The 22,572-nt window shown below is 37.5% G+C and overlaps 1 pseudogene; it reads right to left on the bottom strand.

Annotated features, from left to right (window-relative positions):
* Positions 1-276: 276 nt before the first annotated feature.
* LOC147501119 (uncharacterized) lies at positions 277-3,591 on the bottom strand (annotated as a pseudogene).
* Positions 3,592-22,572: the final 18,981 nt, after the last annotated feature.

Below are 22,572 nucleotides of genomic sequence, written 5' to 3'. Positions count from 1 at the left end.
CCAAACGGCATGGCCACACCGTTTGGACTTAGTCCCAACGGCATGGCCACACCGCTTGGCCTTAGTACCAAACGGTAATGTGCCGCTTTGGGACTAAGTCCAAACGTAAACGCGGTTGGGATTAAGTCCAAACGGTGTGGCGGAAAGGACCAACGGGTAAAGAAAACTGAAGGGGAAGTGAAGAAATTGTACAATTTGTGAATATCCAAGATAAATATTGTCAACTAAGTTGGTCTCAAACGAAGTGTGCATATGGATTGTAAAAAATACGTGTTTTCAACAGTCGAACTTGGCAAAATGCAATTTTTGAGCATGGTTTCTCTGTCCTGTATCTCTGAGTTTCTGAATCAAACGAAACATATAAAATGGCAGTTCCCCCACGGAACTATATTCCTACAAATCGAACACATCCTAAGATTATTCAATTCTGGACTTGGCGCTCAATGGGCATTCATGTACATCCTTCAAATTTTTATTACACGCACTATTTGGTAGTTGCGAAGTGTACACTGGAATCACAATCCTCTCAGGAACGTAAGTGGCCATCAATGACATTATATCAGCTCATCGGCAGTGCAGTTCAATTTGTATTTGCTTGGCTTAATGCGAACCGAAGAGCTTTAAGTTGACTAAATTTAAGTTAAGAATTATGGTTAGCTACTATATCACAATAGACAAATGTCATGTTAAAATCACCATTACATCCCAAAATGCGCAGTCCGTTTCAATATGCTCGGAGACAGAATGCTCCAATAGAATACATAATATGTCCGGAGACAGAATGCTTCAATAGAATACATAGTATGCCCGGGGATAGAATGCTTCAATAGAGTACATAAACAACTGCGTCCTCAAATCCAAACCAATTTATTTTTCAAAGCTGAACAAAGGTAGGTACAAATCTCCAACAAATGCACCCTAGTTACATTGATTTAGTCAGCTGCCTGAAAAGCTCTTGCAAAGACCTCGGGGATTGGCCAATCGAGCTTGTTTTTTCCATTGATCCGTCCGGAAGAATGTCGTCTTAGTAAGGCAAAAAAAAAATCCATAATATCAACAGAAGGAAAATTTTCTTTTACTTCTTAGTGAGAATAATGATGAGATGGAGCACATACCACATAGTATGGAACGCTGTTATGTGGTGGTCGAGTACTTCTCAAGTTCAACAAAACCTTCGATAACCACCAAGAAGAATGTCAGTTTAAAAAAGAAAATAATAAGTGTAAATATAAGAAAAAACCTATTTGTTTATGGAGAATAGACCTCTTGGACTCCCTTATTAGGGTCATCAAGAAACTCCGCTGTTCCTTCTATTCCAACCTTTTTAGCAGCTTCTACAAGAAACTCCCTGCATCAGTTACAAAGAGTCACACCGTTAATATTTCTAAAATAAAACTGCAAACCATTGTCGGGGCTATGATCCGCGAAATGAGCACTTGTCTCCTATATACTTCCCCGGGTGAAATAGCCGAGGTGCAACTCCTCCACAAGAGCATTTTGCTTATCGTAACCCTCGATGCCCTCGCAAATGTTATGAGTCTGTGGTTATCTAAAGTGTTTCCCCTACATATTTAAGCATATCGGTCAATGTTAATTTAGCAACAGTTTCTTGATTCATCTATTTGTAACGATTGGAATTAAAGTTTGATTCAAGCTTACGTGAGCCCATCCACATCGTAGTCAAGACCATGACCACGGAACACCTACATGATTCAAAACCTCATTAACACCAAATGCATTGGACCAAAGAAACACACAAGATATATAGATAAAAGAACGGAAGAAAAACCTTAGCCATTCGAGCTTTTATTCTTTGATTGAGGTCCAAATTTCTCCTCAGAATGAACTTTCTTAACAACACCTTCTTTTGGAGTCGGGTTGATTCAGGAAATAAGGGTGCCACCTGACCAGTAAAATATAGTCTCAAGATCCGTAGAAATGTAATTAACCTGTAAAATATAGTCTAGTTATCCATTGAAATGTAACTAAGTAAAATAGCAAGACAACAATGAGATCGAAGCGGTGAAGGAAGGAAACCTCAAAATCAAACCGGATCATTTGATGAGGCTATAGCCTTGTCTAGATTCTCCGCATGCTAGTAAGCTAATGAACAAAGAGGACTTTATCAGCAGCATAAGGCACTACACAAGTGTGAAGGAGGTCGCAAAGGACATGTACCAAGGGAGAAAAGAATATATCGATTCTCGACTAAATAGTTAACTGGGCGCCTTTGGCTAAAATCGGATTGAGTGTTCAAATTTATACATTAAAGGAAATTAAATGAATGAAATGCTTAAACTAAATTATGGTTCACAACTTTACATATTCATCATGATACAACATAAAAATAGAAGGAATTGAACCCTTAATGTGGACTTTGAACTTGCAAAAATATGGCGTGTCCCTCGTTCAACATATTGATAAGTAGAAAACTAGTAGCATTTGCGATGGATTGCGTAACACCAAGCACTATGTGGAAACTGAAATATTAGATCTAAACAACCCATAAACTACTAAGATTAGATCAGATCAAAGCATGATTATCATAAAAATGAAACAAACAATAATAATAAATCTTATGAAAATAAAAGAGTGAAAGAGATTCTGATTCGCGGTAAACGCTTAGCATGCACCATGATTTTGGGTTATTTGATTTTAGGTTTCGATTTTTGAAGAGGCAAATTTGTGAATCAAACTCGAAATCAATTCGTGAATCAATTTGTGGGTTTCGAAATTTTGGGTTTGATTTTGGATTATGAATGATAGCTATTGTTGATTTTGGGTTTCGATTTTTGAAGATTTTCTGTAGTGAGAGGAGAGAGAGAGAGAAAGAGAGAGAGAGAGAAGGCGTTGGTTTTGCTGGAGATTGAGAAACGAAATTTGGGAGAGACACTATAATTACCATTATACCCTTTATTTCGAATTAGATTTGATGATCTCAGAAACAGATCCTAGGACCGCCAGAAGTGTGAGATAAGAGTGTCACTATAAGAGTGGCACTCTAGACAAAACCGATATATATATATATATATATATATATATATATATATATATATATATATATATATATTGACATAAACCGTAGTGTTTAGTATAACTATTTACTACGGTATTATAACATATACACCAATATAAACCACGGTTTCAATAGTTTATATGTCATGGTTCTCGTTGACAACCGTGGTATATAATGGGCATACAAACCACGGTTCTTTGAAAAACCATGATATCCGTTAAACATATATACCACGCTTTGTTATTATTATATACCACACCACCTATTGTCACGGGTTGCATAACAAAGTGGTAAATATATTTATACCACACTTAAAAAAACAAAGGGTATAAGTGTCATTCCAGAGTAGTGAAAAGCCACATAGCATACAACTCTTGTCGCATATAAATAATAGTAGCACCTTGGGAAGAAACTCAGTTGAGAAGGACGGAAAGGTGCCAAGCCAGCTACTATTAGATAGACATCGATTAGACATCACATTTCCAATCCCATCTAATTTATTGTTAAGTGAACTGAATCTAGAATGGGATAAATCGGGATAACCCTACATACCGTAAACATTTCACAAAATCCATCGTCATCAGTGCATGGCAACACCACCAATTCTTTTCATTAGCAAACATAATGTTATTGAAAATCACTTAGCGACACACCAATCGCTGTATAGAATTTGAAAGGGTGGAGATATCATTCAAAGGATAAGTTTATCTCTTCTTGAATTCCTCGCAAACTAGTGGGTGACTTCTGATCAATTAACCTCCTTCGAATTTTTCCAAATTTTTGAACCTAATATGCTAGCCAACCGGATCCAATTTTTTTGATTCAAAATATATTTCCAATTTCTAACTTTTCGAAATTTCCCCGGAATAACTCGAATACTTGGTAAATTTTCAAAGATCTCTTTACTTTCAATTATTTTTGAATATTTATGCCTTAAATGTTCATTGTGGGAGAGAAAACCATGTCCACAACACCAATGTACTAACAACAATACGCCACTTGTTTCATCGAGAAAACCTATTTTCATTCAAACAAGTGATCCAAGAAAAAACGAGAAAAAGAACCCCGCACCCACCAATAAAGAAGCATTGTATTCCGCCAGGTCCTGCATTTGTAATGTTTCAATTTTTTCGTGTGGAAATTGAAGCGGAAGTGCTTGTCCGCGATAAATAATGGTTTATGGTCTTGACTCTAAGTAGCTTTACATAATATTCTATCTATTGAATTTGGCTTTGATCGTCCAGAAGTCATCAGATGACTCAATGACATTTTTTTCATATCATCGGTTGTTATGGCACGCCCAATGACAAGTGGTCCAATTCAAGTGGGGGAAGAATGGGTAGGTTATGTTTTTGTTTTGTTTTTGGAAGTAAAAACTAGAAAAAACGAATCTAACGGTCGAGATCTAATCAAGTGGATAGTGAGAGAAGTATATATTTTTTTAATAAATTGGCAATAATATCGAAATTTCGAATTTTCGGATCGGATCGATTTTAGAATTATATCCAAAATCGATCCAATTTTTTTTTTTCGAATTTTCTAAATCGAAAAAATCGAAAATCGCCCATGAAAACTACACCCGTGAGCCAGAAATTTCGGGTCGGATTTCGAAAAATCGGAAATTTTAAAAAATAGACACCCTATGGCAAACACTAGACTCCAATAGTTACGCCAAAGTAATCCCAACAAAGTGAATTTTGTCTTTAGCAATAAAGGATGTCAAAAGCTAACCAAGCCCCACCAGTGCAATATGAATAAAAGTAAAACCACCGAAAAGCTAACAATGGAGTCAACAATCAAACCCCCAGATTCAGTGTGTCACCACCGCTTTTGTTAGAGCCAAGATTAAAGAATTAACTTTCCCCTGCAATAAACCAATCAATCGGCAATGACGAGAAAGAAAAAAAGAACAGAAAGGAATAGATCCAAGAGTACCAATTTGTAATCAAATCAGTGAAGAGATGAAGATAGAGTTAACTAGAAAAAGAAGGCGGCTAGGGTTTATAGGTGATCGAAACCTTAACTGATACCATGTAGAGAAGATAATTTCAGTTGTTTATTCTTCTCTTTTAGAGGTATATATACAAGTCATACAATACATAAATGGAAATAAATTTCAAAGAATATATCACAAAATACAACATTGGGTACACATATATTATCCTTAACATATATTAGTCCATATGTGTATCCTTAACATATATGTGAAACATGCGATTCCCGTTTGTGTGGAAATTATCAACTTTTTTTTAAAGGCTCAATTCCAAGATCATATAAGAGATTTTGTAAGGGTCTTAGCTGGTTCACTGGGGAGTGGTGACTGGTGTGGTGACCCTTGGTTTCCACACGAAGGATTTATGAAGATGATAATGAAGTGGTGAATGTGTGGAGATCTCGAGCAGAGAACAATGTAAATGAGGCGTGAGTTTCTACAGAAGTACTAGCACCTAATCTGAGGGTATATACACAAGTTATTGTTCAAGCGCACGAAAATTCTCCAGTAGAGCCTATGCAAAATGCTAGTCATTTTTATGTTGATCCCCCAACATGTTGAGGTGGTTGCTGAAATCAAAGATGGAAATTTGGTGGGGGCTGTTAGAAGTTAGAACTCATGTGCAAGCTATTGAAGCTTCAGCGGGAGAGTAAATGAGGGGTTAAGTAATTCTATTGGTAATACTATGGCGGCAAGACACTTTTATGATGGCAGTTCAGAGAGTGTTGCACTTGTGAATGTACAAGGATCATACCCTCAATTGAGAACGAATGGCCCTAGTGAGTCGTCTTAGCCTATGACTAACAATAATGGAGTTGTTAACATTCCTTTCAGTGGTAATCGAACTTTGCAAGATCAATCAGGGGGTAATTGGATTAGTGTAAGAAGAGGTGGTTCATAGAGTAATCAAGTTTCTGGAATGGGTGAAATTACTGACACAGTAGCGCAAAGACAACTCAACTCTCAACCTATAGTTACTATATATTCCTTCACCTATCACAAGGACTAACAACTCTCAAGCATAACACAAGACTCCTACTGCTAACACAAGTGGTACGAGAGTAGCAAGCACTTCAGCTCTAGAAGCAGGGCAATTGGAAGAAGACACACTAGTATCTAGAATTAATATGAATAGCAGTGTGAACAGAGAAAAGGAAACTAAGTATTTTGTTGTAGAGAAGAATACTTTTGAGTTACTAGCAAGTACTGAAGATGAAGTAGACGAAGAGTCTATTGGGGGCGCAATTGATCAAGTGGTAGTTGTTCTAGAGACTCAGAAGCAAGTGGGCAAGAAAGCCCAACACATTCTCAAGTGGGTGAACTCAAGGCTCGAGGGTGCCATATCATGGAAGAAGATGAAAGAGAATTCAACCCAGATGTGTGGAACAAAAAGAAAGTAAAGAAGGCCAAGATAACTAGTGGGTGGAAGCAGTCCCATGTTTGACCACCAAACACAAGATCTAAGCAGATAGAGTAGCTACAGAGGGAGGCAATGCTACAGAGCTGATAGCTAAACTAGAGGAAGGAAGCCTACATTGGCTTGAAATTGGATTTTTTCGAGAATGCATTAATCTATGGGCTCACTATCTTAAGGTTTTGTTTTGGGTGTTGAAGTGATTTTTATAAAGCATTTTGTAAGGCTTCACATTACTCTCCCGCCCCGCCCCCTTCTTTCAAAAAGGTAGCTCACTTGGAAAAAAATCAACCAATTAAACCTTGAGAGTGACTACTTATTGCAATCATACAGTTCCACTACTTATTGTTTTCAGTAGTTTCTTTATGGGTTATTTAGGACTATTAATAGCGAAATTAAGCTTTGGTCCTACTTTTCAAATTTATTAGGCTTTGGTCCTACATTTGTTTGTTGACTGTGTGAGTCAAATATAGTTGACCCTGGTCAATCTGCTTCAATCTGTTTGTATTTTCAAAATGGCAACATTACCTTTTAGTGTGCTTGTCACGAGACACAGAAATCTCAAGTTTTCCACCAGCCATGCACATCATAAACCACCTCAACTGTCTGTTTTGAGTGAATTCTTCCTTAAATAGTAACAATTCATCTATCAAAATTTAAATTGCCAACAAGTTTTGCAAGAACAGCTCAATTTAAAAAGCACAACAATAACGACAATCAGCTTAGGATATTGACACTTTTACCTTTTAAACATGGAAATGTTTCGGAAAGAGAGGTGCATAAAGTTCTTGATCATTCCTTATTATAGGCGCATTGATAATCTGTAATCTTGCTGATAAAAGTTGTTGGTCGCATACTGTAGACCGGCCATTGCGGTTTCTACACCAATAGAAAACCGAAACAAACAAACCGAAAAATCATAAATCTTTTTAGTAGTAATGTTCATCTTAATCCACTTCAGTCCAAAAAATGACTCTGAGTTAGTAATTCATACCTCTTTAATGGCAAAAGGTCTCCTTCGGAACTGCAAACTATTCATTTCGGAAATTGTCATTACTGATTTTGGTGGCATATTACATCTCAATTTTTTGATTGTGGTATTACTAATAACCACTGAGATGTTTGAAATGGGAGAACCAATTTGTGTTTCATTCATTGCTGATATACCTTGTCCACGACCCGTTTCTATTGTGGAACCAGTTCCTGGAGATTGAATGATCTCCTTCGAGAAGTCCCTAGTCAACTCTGAAACTTTCTTTGTAGGCGATTCACTGTTATCTAATTCAGTACGATCGTTCTCTAAGTTTAATATCTTTTCTTTTGTTTCACTATCGTCTTCAAGTTCTTCCCATACATTTGAAACTTCAGCAAATTGAGTGAATTCTTCCTTGGTCTTGGATGAGGATTTTTGTGTGGTTGATAGTTTTCAAAATACAGAAGGAGGGGTATTCTGGCCATTTTAAAATAACAAGCAGCTTGACCAGGGTCAACTATATTGACTCACAGTCAATGAAAAAAATAGGACTAAAGCCTAATAAATTTGAAAAAGTAGGACCAAAGCCTAATTTTGCTATTAATAGTAGGACCAAAGTCTAAATAACCCTTATTTATAACACATTGTATATTCTGCTAGGGTTGGAGTGTATAATGACATGTGGTGCAAATGTTGTTGCACTTGACGAGATTTTTCTATAAATGGAGAGCTATGGAATAAGAGGATCTTTATCTTTGAACTCATGAAGTCAAAATTGATCACAAATTTATGGGAATAAAGTCTTGTGCGTAAGGAAATGATGATTTGTGCTGCGTCGATAACAAGAAAAGCGATAGTTTTACCCACCGAATAATAAAACTTGAGACTCAAATGCAAGTAAAACTAAAGCAATTTTCGTGCCAAGGGTTTATCAAAGATTTATCTACTCTCGAATGTTATCACAATAGAGTTGGAGTAGAAGATTCATTCTACTCCTAGTTCTTTAGAATTCGCGTTTCCTAAGATTATCAATTTATCCAAAGTTAATGAGAGTTTTACGAAAGTTATATTACGATGGAAATTTAACTAACAAGATATGATTTTATACGACTACGGAATACTAAATTGATACTATGATAAGGAATTAGGGGGGATTGATTCCACCTTAACTCAACTTAATCCATTAACAAATAAATGTCGCAATCCAAATCGAAATACTTTTGCATAACAAATTGGTAATTCTAATCCCTAATTATTCATGACAATCTCTACCAAATAATAACTAGCATGTGAAGCAATCAAACCCATTCTCATGGTGAACTAATTACTTTCTAGAATTGAATAGATTATCATGGCGATTTCTAAGTTAATAAAAATCAAGCTTCATCAAGGCTTCTTCAACCCCCTCTAATAGAGGTTTAGCCTAGAATCATTAATATATAAATTTAAGCAAGACGTGATATAAAGATTATAACTTTGCTTATTTCAACTCGAATGGAAATCTAAATTTGCTAGATTTAATTGAAACTACTAATGATAAATAACTAAATCTATGAATTGAAACTACAATGATTTAATGAAAATGAAACTAGATTATCAATAACTAATTAACTTTATTGATCTAATGAATAGCAATAACAATAATTCAATAACTAAATTTAAAACAAGATAAAAAAACTAATTAATTAAATGGAGCCTAAATCTAGATCTAAACTATTCTCTAATGGTTACTTGCTACCTCCAGCTAATAATGCTTAAGAGTTAAGTCTTGTGTGTTCAAATGGAGGAGACCAGATCCACATTTTCTGCATGGGATGAGAAGCCATGTTTTAGGCCGGAAAATCGAGCCCAAAACCCAATCTCTTCAAATCCATGAGAGCCTTTTCGATTAGATTTGACTTGATAGACTTTTCATCCACTTTTGCTCCTCTTATTGGGTTAAGGCTTGGACCATTGGAAATCTCTTTCCGAAATGGGTCGTTTTGACATAAGGTAGGCCCAATAGAGGTCCGAGTCCAAAGATACGATCTTAGGAAGTTCCGCTTAACTTTTGTGCTCGCCCACAGTTGAGTTTGACTTTTTCAGCTTTGACGGGCTTTTAAAAGGTTTTTTCTCCTTGAATCTTGGCCTTTAATCACGAACTTCTTAGCAACTAACCCTTGCTCCTTTATCTCGCCAAAGTGACACATTTTTTGTACATAATTGACTTCAATGTCTCGAAATACATAAAAGCACGAATCGGCATTAACTCTTATTTATTACTCGCATAATTGGTCTAAAAGTATTATTGTTAAGGGGTTAAAACTACAGTTTTAGGCTCTTATCAACGTCCAAGAGAATAAGGAAACTAGTACTTGTTCGTAGGAAAGATCGTACTTTCGTCTAACAAAATAGATATGTGAGATAGTGGAAGTAGATTAGTTATGGACATATGGTGGGCTCACTAACCAAACAGGGTGGGATATGCTTATAGTTATGGTGGCTGTAGTAGCCATATGCTTGACCAGTGAGATCACATGTATAAGAGGCCCAAAGCATAACAATTGCATGCGATAAGAAAGCAAGAACTTAACTAAAAAGGGGTAGAGAGACAAGTAGGTAATTTTGGACCATGAGATGGAAAAGAAAGATCAAGGGCTAGGAGAAGACTTAAGGAAAGGTATAAAACCTATAAGAAATAGGGTTTAGAGAGAAAAAAGAGGCATCTAGAGGAGGAGGCAGCTCATAAGAGAGTGAGGAGAAAATAGTGAATTACGATGGCTTGATCTCGAAATGGGTATGTAGGCAACCTAAAATGTTGGTACAACTGATAAAAAAGAGAGCTATAATGCTAGTAAGGTTAGTGGTTATGAACCGTGGCCTCACTGACAACTCAATGACTGCCTCCATGGGTTGTGAAGAGTGGCAAGGAAGAAAGGGCCGAAGCACGACAGATGCTCTACAATATCCTCTTTTTTGATAAAAGGAAGTCAAGTTGAGTCATATATACTCATATTAATATCGAGAGATTTCATCTCTGCAAGCCACTCTGCCATGACTCTAATTACATGATCGATTGATCAGTATCCCTCAGTGAGTGACCATGTTGCAATAATTTAACAAAATGCCGTATATACATGTAGTTCATTTGATTCTTTTCTCAAAAATAAAAAATCCCTTTTCAAGTAAGAATTACTTTAGAAAGATTTTGTTTTTAGTGAAAATAAAAATTGTGAAAGAAACTTGCTTCATGTGTTAATTTTAACATTAATTGGTGTCTATCACGGCTAACTAGTAACCTTTAGCAAAAGCTCAACCTCGTTGAATAGATCTCTCAATATATAATTGACATGCACGAAAAGTTCATAATTATTTATCCAAACCAATGCCGTCTAAACCAATCTTTCCCTTAAAGAATGAAGATATATAAGAAATGAAAATATATAGAGTTTATTAATGGTGCTTTGCAAACTGTAACAGCTAGGTTAAAAATAACTCTTAGAAACTGCAGTTGTAGTCCCATACTTGTCTTTGAGCAAAATTCTCAATTGGTTATGGAGTTTAGATATTTATCTGGAGTTTAGATATTTCTTCATTATTAAAAAGACAAATCACTATAAATGCCAAAATAAATAAAAATGTAAATAGGTAAATAGTTACTACACCATAATAGGATATTTGTAACACATGCTTTTTTTTATTTGCAACGGTTATTTGCCGTTAGTAAGTTTCCAACGTTAAATAAGCGTTGGCAATGTTGTAAAGCGTTGCTTTATTTGGGTGAATTTCCGGAATTAATTGCTAACGCTTAAAAAGCGTTGGAAAAATGTTACAAATTAAAAACTTGAAAATTTCACGAAATAGGGAAACGAAAAAAATCGAAATATAAAACATAATTTTCTTTCTCTCCTCTCTCTCTCTCTCTCACCGCCGCATTTCAAGATCCCTAAAATCTTCTACTCCTCAAAACTAATTTTCGCACTCCTCAAGATTTAGACCACTATTGCCTCGGGAGGCGATAACGGGCCGATCAAGGTGTTGTTATCGATCTACTGAAACCAATGGCTTGAAGGCGTGCTTGTATTGATCGATCTACTGAAACCAACGACTTCAAGGTAAATATTTTTCTATTTATGTTTAGGGTTTATTTGTAGTGTAAATGGTTTTGTATGTACATATATATTTTGGTCTATTTATGTTTCGGATTGGAAAATTTGGTGTTAATTTGTTTTGGAAAAATATTCACTGTTGGGTATGAAACTTGTGCATACCAAATAATCAACGGATCCCGGGCTACCCCTCCATGGCTCCATGTGATGAATAGCAGTGAGTGTATTATATCTTCTAGATATTTTCTTCTCTATAGGTTTTGTATTTTCCTCTTCAATGTCATATTTTTCGCTAGCTCATTTTATTTCGAACAAGTTTCTTGATATATTCTTAAAGATTTGTTTTCATCATCATTTACTCATTTTTGCCTTTTTCTATTATTTCAATTATCAAGTTAGCTTATTGTAGTGAGTATCTCTCAAGAAGCTCAGGTTTACCCTTATTTCATCCCTTCAAGAGTTTGTACTTTATAGTCAAGGCCATATATCCGATAGTCTCTGCTTTTTACTAATGGTTTTTGCGCAGGGGATGGATGGGTCTCTCATTTGCCCCATCGATTTTTTTTTTATTGCAATTTTTATCTTTGCTTTAATCGATGGTTTAACAAAGGAAGACCTATATATGAGCTCAAGGTAATGGCCTCCAAAGAATGAACACAATGGAACGACTTTTGAAACTTCGAACGCGCGATTTCACAACTTGAAGAGCTTGTGCAGGATGGGAATGTGGTGCTCCTTAAGTTGCGAGCCTTATCCTTGTCAGTTTTCCCTAAGGTCTTGCCTTCTTTTCTTTTACATATCTAGCATATGTAGTTTCCTACTTTATGTTATCCTTGCCATCAATCATTGGTTGTTGCTTTGCTTACACATACTCTAAATAACTTGACCAACTGCTGGAATTACTATTTCAGGGAAGCAGAGGCGGTTGCAGTTTGTGGAGTGTCCAAATGATATTAGTGGCATAATTGATGTAGCAAAGTTCGCTGATATCGCATTGCTACTTATCGATGGAAGTTACGGATTTGAAATGGTTAGTCATAGTTTGTGTATCATTTTGTGCCTTAAGATGTCATCATCTATCTTTAGTGATCCAAGAGAAGACCATTTTTTTTCACCTTGACACTGTTTCATGTATAGTAGTTTTCATTCTCCTACACTACATTGGCTTTTATAGCTCTTGAGCCTTAAGCGGTTACATTGAAGTATACATAATCGTCTTGTGTTTTTACATATCTGGTCTAAAATTAATAAAATAGATTATCTTTAGTGGTAGTGGATGTTATGGGGGATGTGACTCAGTACAAACTAGATTATTAACATGCTTTGTGGTTTTAAAAATTTTGTTTCCTTGTAATTGTCGATCTAGGGTGGGTCTGTATATAAGTTTGATTGTAATGACTAATGAGTTGAATTCTAAGTAACATTGACGACTATCGGGTATCGGTGTTTAACACGGATACGGAAGATCCAGCATGGTGACCTATATGAAGTAGCACACTGATAGGAAATTAGTCGGTCTATTTAATTAGACTAATCTAACCCTAGTTAAACCACAAGCGCACAGCTATCGTTGAAAATAGTTGCGACGGCAAACGGGTCGATCCCACAGGGATTGCTAATTACGACAAACGAGTATTAAAATTATACTTAACTAATTCAGACAATATTCTTTTTATGGAAATTGAATTAACTACTCACTAAACTATTTAAACTATGAAAACTATAAACTAAATAATTAGGTTTTATCAAATGGGAAGAGAATTCTAGGACTATTGAATCCACTGTAGACTTCTGTTTATATTTCTAAGAGTAATTTTAATGTTTCAGATTTAATACGAGTAGCACGAGGGAAAGGTAACCCTTACTTTCTCGATGATATGATCGTGATAATCTTAACTAAACATGTATCTTCTAAAGTTTCGGCACTACAGATCAAACTCAAAAGATTACTCGTCTTTTATCGGCACGAATAATATCTAAATTTGACGTCAACAGTCAAAACAGGCTTAACTAATAGCAACGAATATCGAACTATAAAGCATGCGTGACATACTATATGAAAGATATAAGCTAGCTATCAATACATGAAACTAGAAGAATATAGCAATTTAAACTAACTGGAAATTATCGAAATTAATCCCAAAAAAATACAAACATTAGCCTAAGGTTTCATCTGCCCTAGACTTGGAGTTTAGCTATACATAACAATGAACAGAAAAATGAAATTAATAGAAGAATTCATTGCAAAAACCGTAGTCTCGCGTTGAAGTCTTCTCCTCCAATTCGTTCTGTCCCCAAGCTTTAATCCGCGTATTAACTCGAACTCCACTTTTCTGTCTCTCATGTTCTCTGTTTCGGTCTTCTGGAGAGATCCCCCCTCCCTTTGGTTCTTACTGGTATATATAGAGGTTTTGTTAGGGCATTGGGTAGTATTTGATTAGAATTAGAACTATCTAATTCGGTGACCAGCTAGTTGGTTTCGATCAATTTGATTGGAATGAGGACTGTCGGGCTTTTGTTCTCTGTTGGGTTTTAGAGCAATCGAGAATAGAGAGTGTTGATCAAGTGAAAATGGATGTATGGAAGAATGGTAGGATGTGTAGTGCTCGATTGGTTCGGGGGTTCGATCGCAAAAATTTGAGGGATGGGTTTTCTGTTCCGGTTCGTGAGTGAGAGACGAAGGAAGGAAACTAAGGGTTGTTATGGTGCTTCTCGGATGGACAGGAAATGGTGTGGCTATTTGTTAGTGGGTACCAGATTTGATATTAGTTGGGTGCACATGCGCTTCTATTAATTGATCTTTAGTTCTTGGGCCAACTTAACTTGGGCCCATGTATTCTACAATCCACGCCTCACTGTTGGCTCATATTGGATCAACAGGACCCAAGCTTTGGTCATGAACAATCACATGGATTGGAAGCTTCCACCTTGGTCATGTGCCCACTTAAGTTTTGTCTTTATGTGCATTACGGAATATTCATAGTTATAGCCTTGCTTCCCTGTTATTGATGGATGCTAATCTAAGGTACCGAGTCCAAATTCTCATTAGCAAACAACAAGGCCAAATCCAATGCACGCAAATAATATCTTGACCAACATTGGATACCTCCACTGAACTAGATCAACGTACACACACTAATATCTTCGAATCTCGACATTTTCACCACTTTTAATCAAGTTAACTCCAATCCTACAAAATCACTAAAAACACACTATCTAAATCAAACAAATAAAATAAATAGACTAACTAATATAAAATTGAGCATAAATATATAACATTTATACGCTTATCACACACCAGGATAGCTAAATCAATCAATCATAAAAAGAAAATAAAGATATTACTATTCTATAGTTACACAACTATTGCTGAGTTTCTAATCAAAGTTGCATTCATTGAGGTAAACCATTTGCACTTTCTCTTTATAGCAAGCTGGTTTGACATTTGAAATATAACTTTTGAAGCTAGAACAATCCTCATTTCTTGGTCATGAGTAAGCGTTTGAATTAACGTTGTGATATTATTAGTTAGTTGATGTTGCCTTTTCTTTCGCTCTTACGTTTCCAAAGATTCTCCTCAAACTTCGTAAGGTATAATAAAAAACCATTCTTTACTTGTATATCTCAATGAATATAAGCTTGTGCCTAGCATACATAGATTTAACACTGCCCAAGTGTAGGCGGAAGGCACGTCAGGTGAATCTATTGATGCCCTTGCAAAAGTTGACATAGTCAAACAAATAATGGAAGCAGCTTATGAAACACTTCAGGTAATTTATAATGCTGGTTCCTAAGTTCTCTCCGATTTGTAGATTTTGTCTTATTGTGGAATTATAAACAGGATGTTGCAAGGTTGACTCAATTAAGTGCTAGTGTGGAGGATGTGTTTGCCAGTGGAGATCTTCCACAGGCTGCAGAAACTTTGGCCAACATGAGACATTGCTTGTTTGCTATTGTAGGCGAGGTAAATTTTTTGGATTTATTATGTGTTGTGTAGAGAGGTATTAGGCTTCCTAAGGTCTGCTGATATGGTTCTTGAGTTTCTATGTGTATTAGGTTGCAGAGTTTGCGAATGTTAGAAAGCAGCTTGAGGTGTTAGAAGATAGACTAGAAGAAATGCTTCAACCTCGTCTATCCGAAGCTTTATCTCTCTCTGGCCACACACACTCTAACTGGAAGAAACCACGGCGGAATTGTAACACCTTCCACCATAATATACTGGAGGGACTTTCGCTTCCAATTTGGATCTTGGCTTTCAAACACATCCAAGCAATTGTATGGTAGATCTAAAAACTGTGGCACACACCATAGATCTAGTGATCTCAAAATCTGCTTCAGTTTTGGTTGTTGTCCTAAGTAGGCAAACTGTTAAAGTTATAGTTCATTACTGTTGTAATGAGTCCCATTACTCTCTTTATCCTTGACCACACTTGTTTAGTAAATCTTAAGACACCCATTATATTTCTGGTGTTGGGTTGGTTTTTGCAGCAACACATTTTCATTGTGATTTAGGTGATGGGTTGATTGTTACAATATTAAGTTTTCTATCTTGTGATAACAAGTGTACTATTTGTCATTAAGACTTTTACGACATTTCCTTTATTATATATCTTTTCCATGGTTAACACTTGAATAGGGGTTTTAAGCCTTTAGAACTCCTGTGTGTTGTTTATTTGTATGTCTTGTATTATTTTGCTTGTACCTGGTGTTGGGATTGCATGTGTAGGTGTTGTGTGAACATCTAGAAGTAAGGGTACTTGTAGGGATTTTGAGGAAAAATTGTGGATGCTATTCATTTTTTGTAGGTTTAGCTGGTCTCGCTATTAAATATGAGAAATAATTTTTTTTTATCAGCAAACCGTTACAAACGATTTTTAAATTATTATTTTTTAATTAACTAACAACTTTGCAACGGTTAAGAACCGTTGGTAATATTTTTAACAAATTATAAAATAGTTATAAAAAGTGTTGAAAATTTCTGTTTGCAACGGTTAATAACCGTTGAAAATTTTTGTTTGCAACGCTTATTAACCGTTGCAAATATTTCCAACACTTTACCCACGCCATATTTGCAATGCTTAAAAAGCGTTGCGAAAATTATTAGCAACGGTTTTTTGCCGTTGCAAATAGCCTGTTATTGTGTAGTGAGTGTAACTTCTTGTTCTTATAATTTATGTCCTTAATCATATAAGACGTAACATTTGAAAATGACATAAGTAGTTATTAGAGTATCTCTAGGTGGTGGAGGCATCAAGTGTCATGTTTGAGGGCTAGATAGAGGTGGGAGGCAAACTTAGTGGGACCCATTTTAGTAGTTAACAATTTAAAAAAAAATCCTAAATAATATGGTGTATTTTGGTTAAGTAGGTCCTGTTTCGACCCCCACCTACGTGGCGAACGTCCATTGGTAGGAGTCTCTATTTTATTCATTTAATCGACAGGGCTAAAGCCCAATTTGTAATACCATGGATCAATGTATGTGCCCATTAACTCATGTGTCTAAGGTGAACCTTAGCCACATGGCTTGCCACTAATGTACATTGATTTATGTCCAGATTCATTTCTTATCAAAGAGATAATTATCGGTTGAGAGTTATATTCTATCACAATGACTCAAGCTACAAGAATACTTGAACTACAAGGATTCTCTACTCTACCTATATAAATACATATCTATTTTTCATTCGTAACCACGCTTTGAGACTTGATCCCACCGATAATTTGGGTGCGTGAGGCAACCGCGAAGGTACATCTCATCATTCCCCGATCACCATCATTTTTCTAATTACTTTTCTACGTTCTTCGCTTTTTCATCAACACTTGTGTTTTGATCATATTTGGTCGAAACATAATTGGCCCGTCAAGGGTTCTTATACTACACCCTCGATCACGCTCGCGAATGTTATGACGATACCAAGAGCTCAAGGTCCCGATGTGATTATCGACGATCATCACTTTTAACATGATGGTCAAGGACAACTTGGCGCCGAAGATAATACCTTCAAATATCGCTGCTCCACCAATGCGCCAAATTATTCAAGCGTGAGGTTATTGCTTCGACGATTCTCCAAAGATTCCGATGCGGATAATGTAAGTCATATGTCTCGAGAAGCACTTCTTCAAAAGTTAAAGATCGTCCGCCAAAACATAATTACTACAAAGCGCCATCTTAAACGACGCTACTCCAATTTATAGATGATGTTGTATCATCACACCACAACGCCACACACGCCAACGACATAATAGTGTGTGGGATCGTTTAAGTGGTGAGGATGAGATTCGCAATATTCGCAACAGCCATCAACAAGTTAAGAGTAATGGGCTTAATTTAATTCCCCGACCTCCACCGGAAATCTCCACCCACTTGGTCACGTTCTTCGGTAGGGCAAGGTATCGCTTCATAATCGTCCGACCGCACCCCCACGGTCCTACAAATTTTCGGCAAGTCCCAAGGAATTCAAATGGCTTAACGTAATAATGATCGCGACTCATGATCGTGAACCATCAAGATGGTGAAACACTTCAAAGAACGCCGGTTCTTATCATTCAACATTATCGCATCGAAGCCCAACGCATTCATCCACAATCATCTCGACACGAAATGATGAATCTTCGCCGCTTTTTCTCGCTCGTTTCACTCCCATAGCGCCATCGCGGACTATGATCACGATCAAACAGATACGGATCTCGATGACTCCTCAACGGTCGAGAAATGATTAAAAAGCTTTTTCCGACAACGATCCTTTTGAATCGACACTAGAAAATCCGGCGTTGAAGATGGTATTTTGGACAAATTTTCTCGCCATCCAAAGGGCTACTCATAACAAAGACTTCAAACAACCAGAGTTTGATCAATATGATGATGTCGAGGGTTGCCCTATGCTTCATGTGATTAATTTCACAAACAAACCGGTTTTATCTGAGGTGATGATGCTTTAAAATGCAAACTTTTCCCTTCTACATTAAAAGGGGAAGCGTTGGTATGGTTTAGCTTAATTACCTCCGCTTCTATTCGCCGATTCAAGGACTTAACCGAAAAGTTTTCAAGACGTTTTCATCATAATCTCAAACGCCCAAATGGAGTCCGAAGTTCTTTTCAACATCAAGCAACAACGGAGGAAACTCTCCTCAGAAGTTTTATCGCCGCTTCCGCCAAGCCGCACCGAGATTTCGAACAATCCGATCTAATGGTGGTTTACGCTTTTAAAGAAGCTATCTTGTTTGATAAAGACGGGTTATACAACTCTCTTTGTTCGATATTCCATCTTCCCGACGACGTATATACCGCGAAGTTCAACAATTTATCAATGTTGAAGACGACACGGCCGCCGAACTTCTCGTGACAAAGATAATAAAGGAAAGGATTTCAATGATCAAATAAATAAAACGTAAGAACCGACTTTTGATCAACAACAACCAAAATAAGCCTCCGTGATAAGAAAAAGAAGACTCCACGAAAGCAGATCGAAAGCCTTTTACCGATTTTGAATTAACTCCGCTTTAATACCAAATATGCGGTAGTTTACTTACAAAATCAAGGATAAGAGTCTGCTCACTCCGCGTTTTGGCGCCGCGACATTACATAAAAACAACTCGCGATAAATCGTTATGGTGCAAATTTCATAATGATTATGGTCATGAGACGGAGAATTGTCGATCTTTGCGGGGAAGAATTGAAAAGCTTGTGCGAATGGAAAACTTGATCAATATGTGCGTAAGAAAGTAACAACTCAAGCTTTAACTATCATCGATCACAATGTCATTAAGGTTGGACATGCCATTATTGATTCATTGTCCAATACTCACCGAAAACTGCGCCGCTCTAAAGTCAAATATCCGCCTAATTTGTAACGGTTAACGGGATCAATTTCGTGGAAGGTTTTCGCGACGGAGACTATTGAAGATGAACCATTATGTTTCATCGACCAAGATCTAATGGGCGTGCATGTTCCTCATTATGATGTCGTCGTGATAATCTGCAGATATCGGCTTGTATCGTGTACAACGATAATGATCGACATCGGTAGTTCAGCTAAGCGTCATGTTTTTCGGGTGTTATCGCAAGATTCCTTTTATTGATAACTTGGTCACCCCGAAAATGCTTCTATCGTTGGTTTTGATGGTACCGCTTACTCATTCGTTGGAAAGGTGTCTCTCCCTGGCCACTCTTATGCGTAAGGAAGTCAATATTGATTTCTTATTGATGGATTGTAAATCCCCTTTACAATGTCATCCTTGGTAGAGATTGATTCATTATATGGAAGCCGCCGCCTCAACATATCATCAAGCCATCAAGTTCCCATTCAATAAAAAAGTATGTAAGGTGCTAATGATCAACCGGCATCTCTAATTTGCCACGACAATGTTCTCGATGATTATAAGAAGTCCAAGTTGTTGGATCTAACTATTTTGAAGTTCCAACGCCAAATAGCAATTACAAAGATCCGGACCTTCAGGTTTACTCGCCAATAGAAATGTTGAAGGACCCCGACAATCGATCCACTTTTAGAAGTTCAAATTGGCCAACTCCCTCAAGAGACTACTTTATTTCAAATTTAACTTCCGTAAGAGGAGAGACAAGAGCTTATTTTGTTATGGGGAAGAATAATCATGTGTTTGCTTGGCTTAATAGAGCAAATGCCGGTATAGATCCTTCGGGTGGCTTGTCATAAACTCGACATTGATCCTAATGCAAAACCAGCTCGACAAAAGCCCCGGAAGGATGGCCCCCGATAGAAAGATGAAAGTGAAAGACTAAATCGACCGCCTCTTTGTCCGTTAACTTTATAAGGCCCCGCGGACTTATCCAACATGGATGTCAAATGTTGTCGCATGCCTAAAAAGAACGGCAAATTACGGTTTGTATCGATTTCACAAATCTCAATAAGGCTTGTCCCGTTCATCCATATCCATTGCCTCAGATATCCGAAATGGTCGATGCAACATCCGGTTTTCAGCGTTTGTCTCTTTTGATGCTTATTCCGGGTTATCATCGATTCCGCTATTCATCGAGGACCAAGAGTTCATCAGATTCATTACGCATCAAGGCATTTATCGTTACTGTAATGCCTTTCGGTCTGAAAACGCCGGAGCCACATATCAAAAGCTAGTCAACACTATTTTTCTCGACCTACTTGGAAAGACAACCAAAGCATACATCGATGACATGGTTGTCAAATCTACAAAAGCACCGATCATCTTATCGATTTGCAAGCTGTTTTCGATGTGACTTCCAATGTCAACACGCGTTTGAATCCGCTAAGTGTTCTTCGGGTTTATCATCCGTAAATTCTTAGGATACATGATGACTAGACGCTGAATTGAAGCAAACCGATCGATTCGAAATCGCCCTTGAAATGCCTTTCTCCGACGCCAAAGAAAGAAATTCAACGACTTTACAGGACGCTTTGGCTGCCCTAAATCGCTTTATCTCTCTCAGATTCGATCGATGCCGCCCTTTTTCCAAACATTGAAAGACGATCAATTTGACGGAGGACCGTGAAGTTGCATTTCGCCATTTGAAAGCATACTTAGTCCAACCTCCGCTCTTGCCACCCAAAGAACGGGCAGCCTATAGGTTCAGATTTAGCCGCCATCGATCATGCCGTAGTGCCGCCTTTATTTGTCAACGGTGGCGATGGGCGCCCTATATTCTTTGTTAGCAAGACTCTTACAACCGCTGAAACAAGATATTCTCGAAAGTGGAGAAAATTGCATTGGCTTTGGTTCATGCCGCCCGACGCCTTAAACCTTATTTCCGTGGACGAAGTCGCCAAAGTTTATACCGAATATCCATCGCTAAAGCTTTTTTCAGAATGCTCGTGAATCAAGTCGCCTCGCTGAGAATGGGAAAGTTACCTTAGCTTTATAAAGATTAGGTTTGAAACTCGCGACACCGGAGAAAGGACAAGCTTTGGCTTCGCTTAATGGCTGATTTTCCAATTGAGGATATTCTTATGTCCGACGCTACATTAGATTTAAGAGAATGTCGCCGACAACACGCCATTACCCTCGTGGATGATGATTTGCCAAACTTATCGATGTATCCGCCGATTGTTGGATTGTTTACAATCGATGGTTCGCGATAATAAATATGGCTCCGTATTGGGTGTGTAATCTTGCAACCGAATGGAGAAAAAATTGAGAAGTCGGTCTTTTGGTTTTGACGCTTCAAATAATGAGGCCGAAAGTACGGTTGTCATTTTTGGGCTTCACGCGACCGCTTCTTCACTGGGGCTTACTAAGCTACAATTATTCACAGATTCTAAGTTAGTCGCTAGCCGGTTTGGTGGATCGTGATGCAGCTCGCGGACGATAGAATGGCGGCTTATGTGGACTTAATTCATCGGATTGCTCAAATTTTGATTCTATCAAGATTGCGGCAAATCCGCTGGCCATGACGCGGCGACACGCGGATTCTCTTGCTTATTTATCCGCTGCGCTTAAGTCGATAAGCCTCGCCGGATAACCATTGAATTTCAAAAGGAACCGAAAGTATCGACCGTCCATCGAGGAGGATGTGCGCGATATGTACATCACTCGTGAGTTGTTTTTCATCAAGACATTTTCTCGAGGAATCATGTTATGCCAATTTGATATCTCCTCGTGGCCGACTCGAAACGCTAAGTTGATCTTGATAATCAAGCTTCGTCATTGCAGAAAAAACGCTTTGATCCACAACTTATGCTATCGATGACCACAATGATCCGGTTAATGATATTGTCTCGGTTCATACCGACGACGCATCATGAAGTCGACAATGCTCCAGAGGTTCCCCGATATAGAGCTAAGTTTTCCACTTACACCTTGTGACGAAGATGATTGGCGCTTTCCTTATATCACATATTTACATGATCACATCTTGCCTCCCGATCATAAAGTGGGTGATCGTGGTAAAACGCGATGCTTGGAAATATTGTCTCATATCGACTTTCGAACGGTCCTATTGCAACTTTATCGCGAAAGGCACAAGTCTTAACCCTATGCTTCATTGTTGTCTCGCCAGAGCTGAAGGTTTGCTCGTCCCGGGCGGAAATTCATTCAGCCTATGTGGGAACCACTCCCGGGCTTAAGTCTCGCCATAGAGCA

The sequence above is a fragment of the Coptis chinensis genome, chromosome 4 (genome assembly GCF_015680905.1).
Source record: "Coptis chinensis isolate HL-2020 chromosome 4, ASM1568090v1, whole genome shotgun sequence".
NCBI lineage: Eukaryota > Viridiplantae > Streptophyta > Magnoliopsida > Ranunculales > Ranunculaceae > Coptis > Coptis chinensis.
This window is presented reverse-complemented; position numbering and strand designations above follow the sequence as displayed.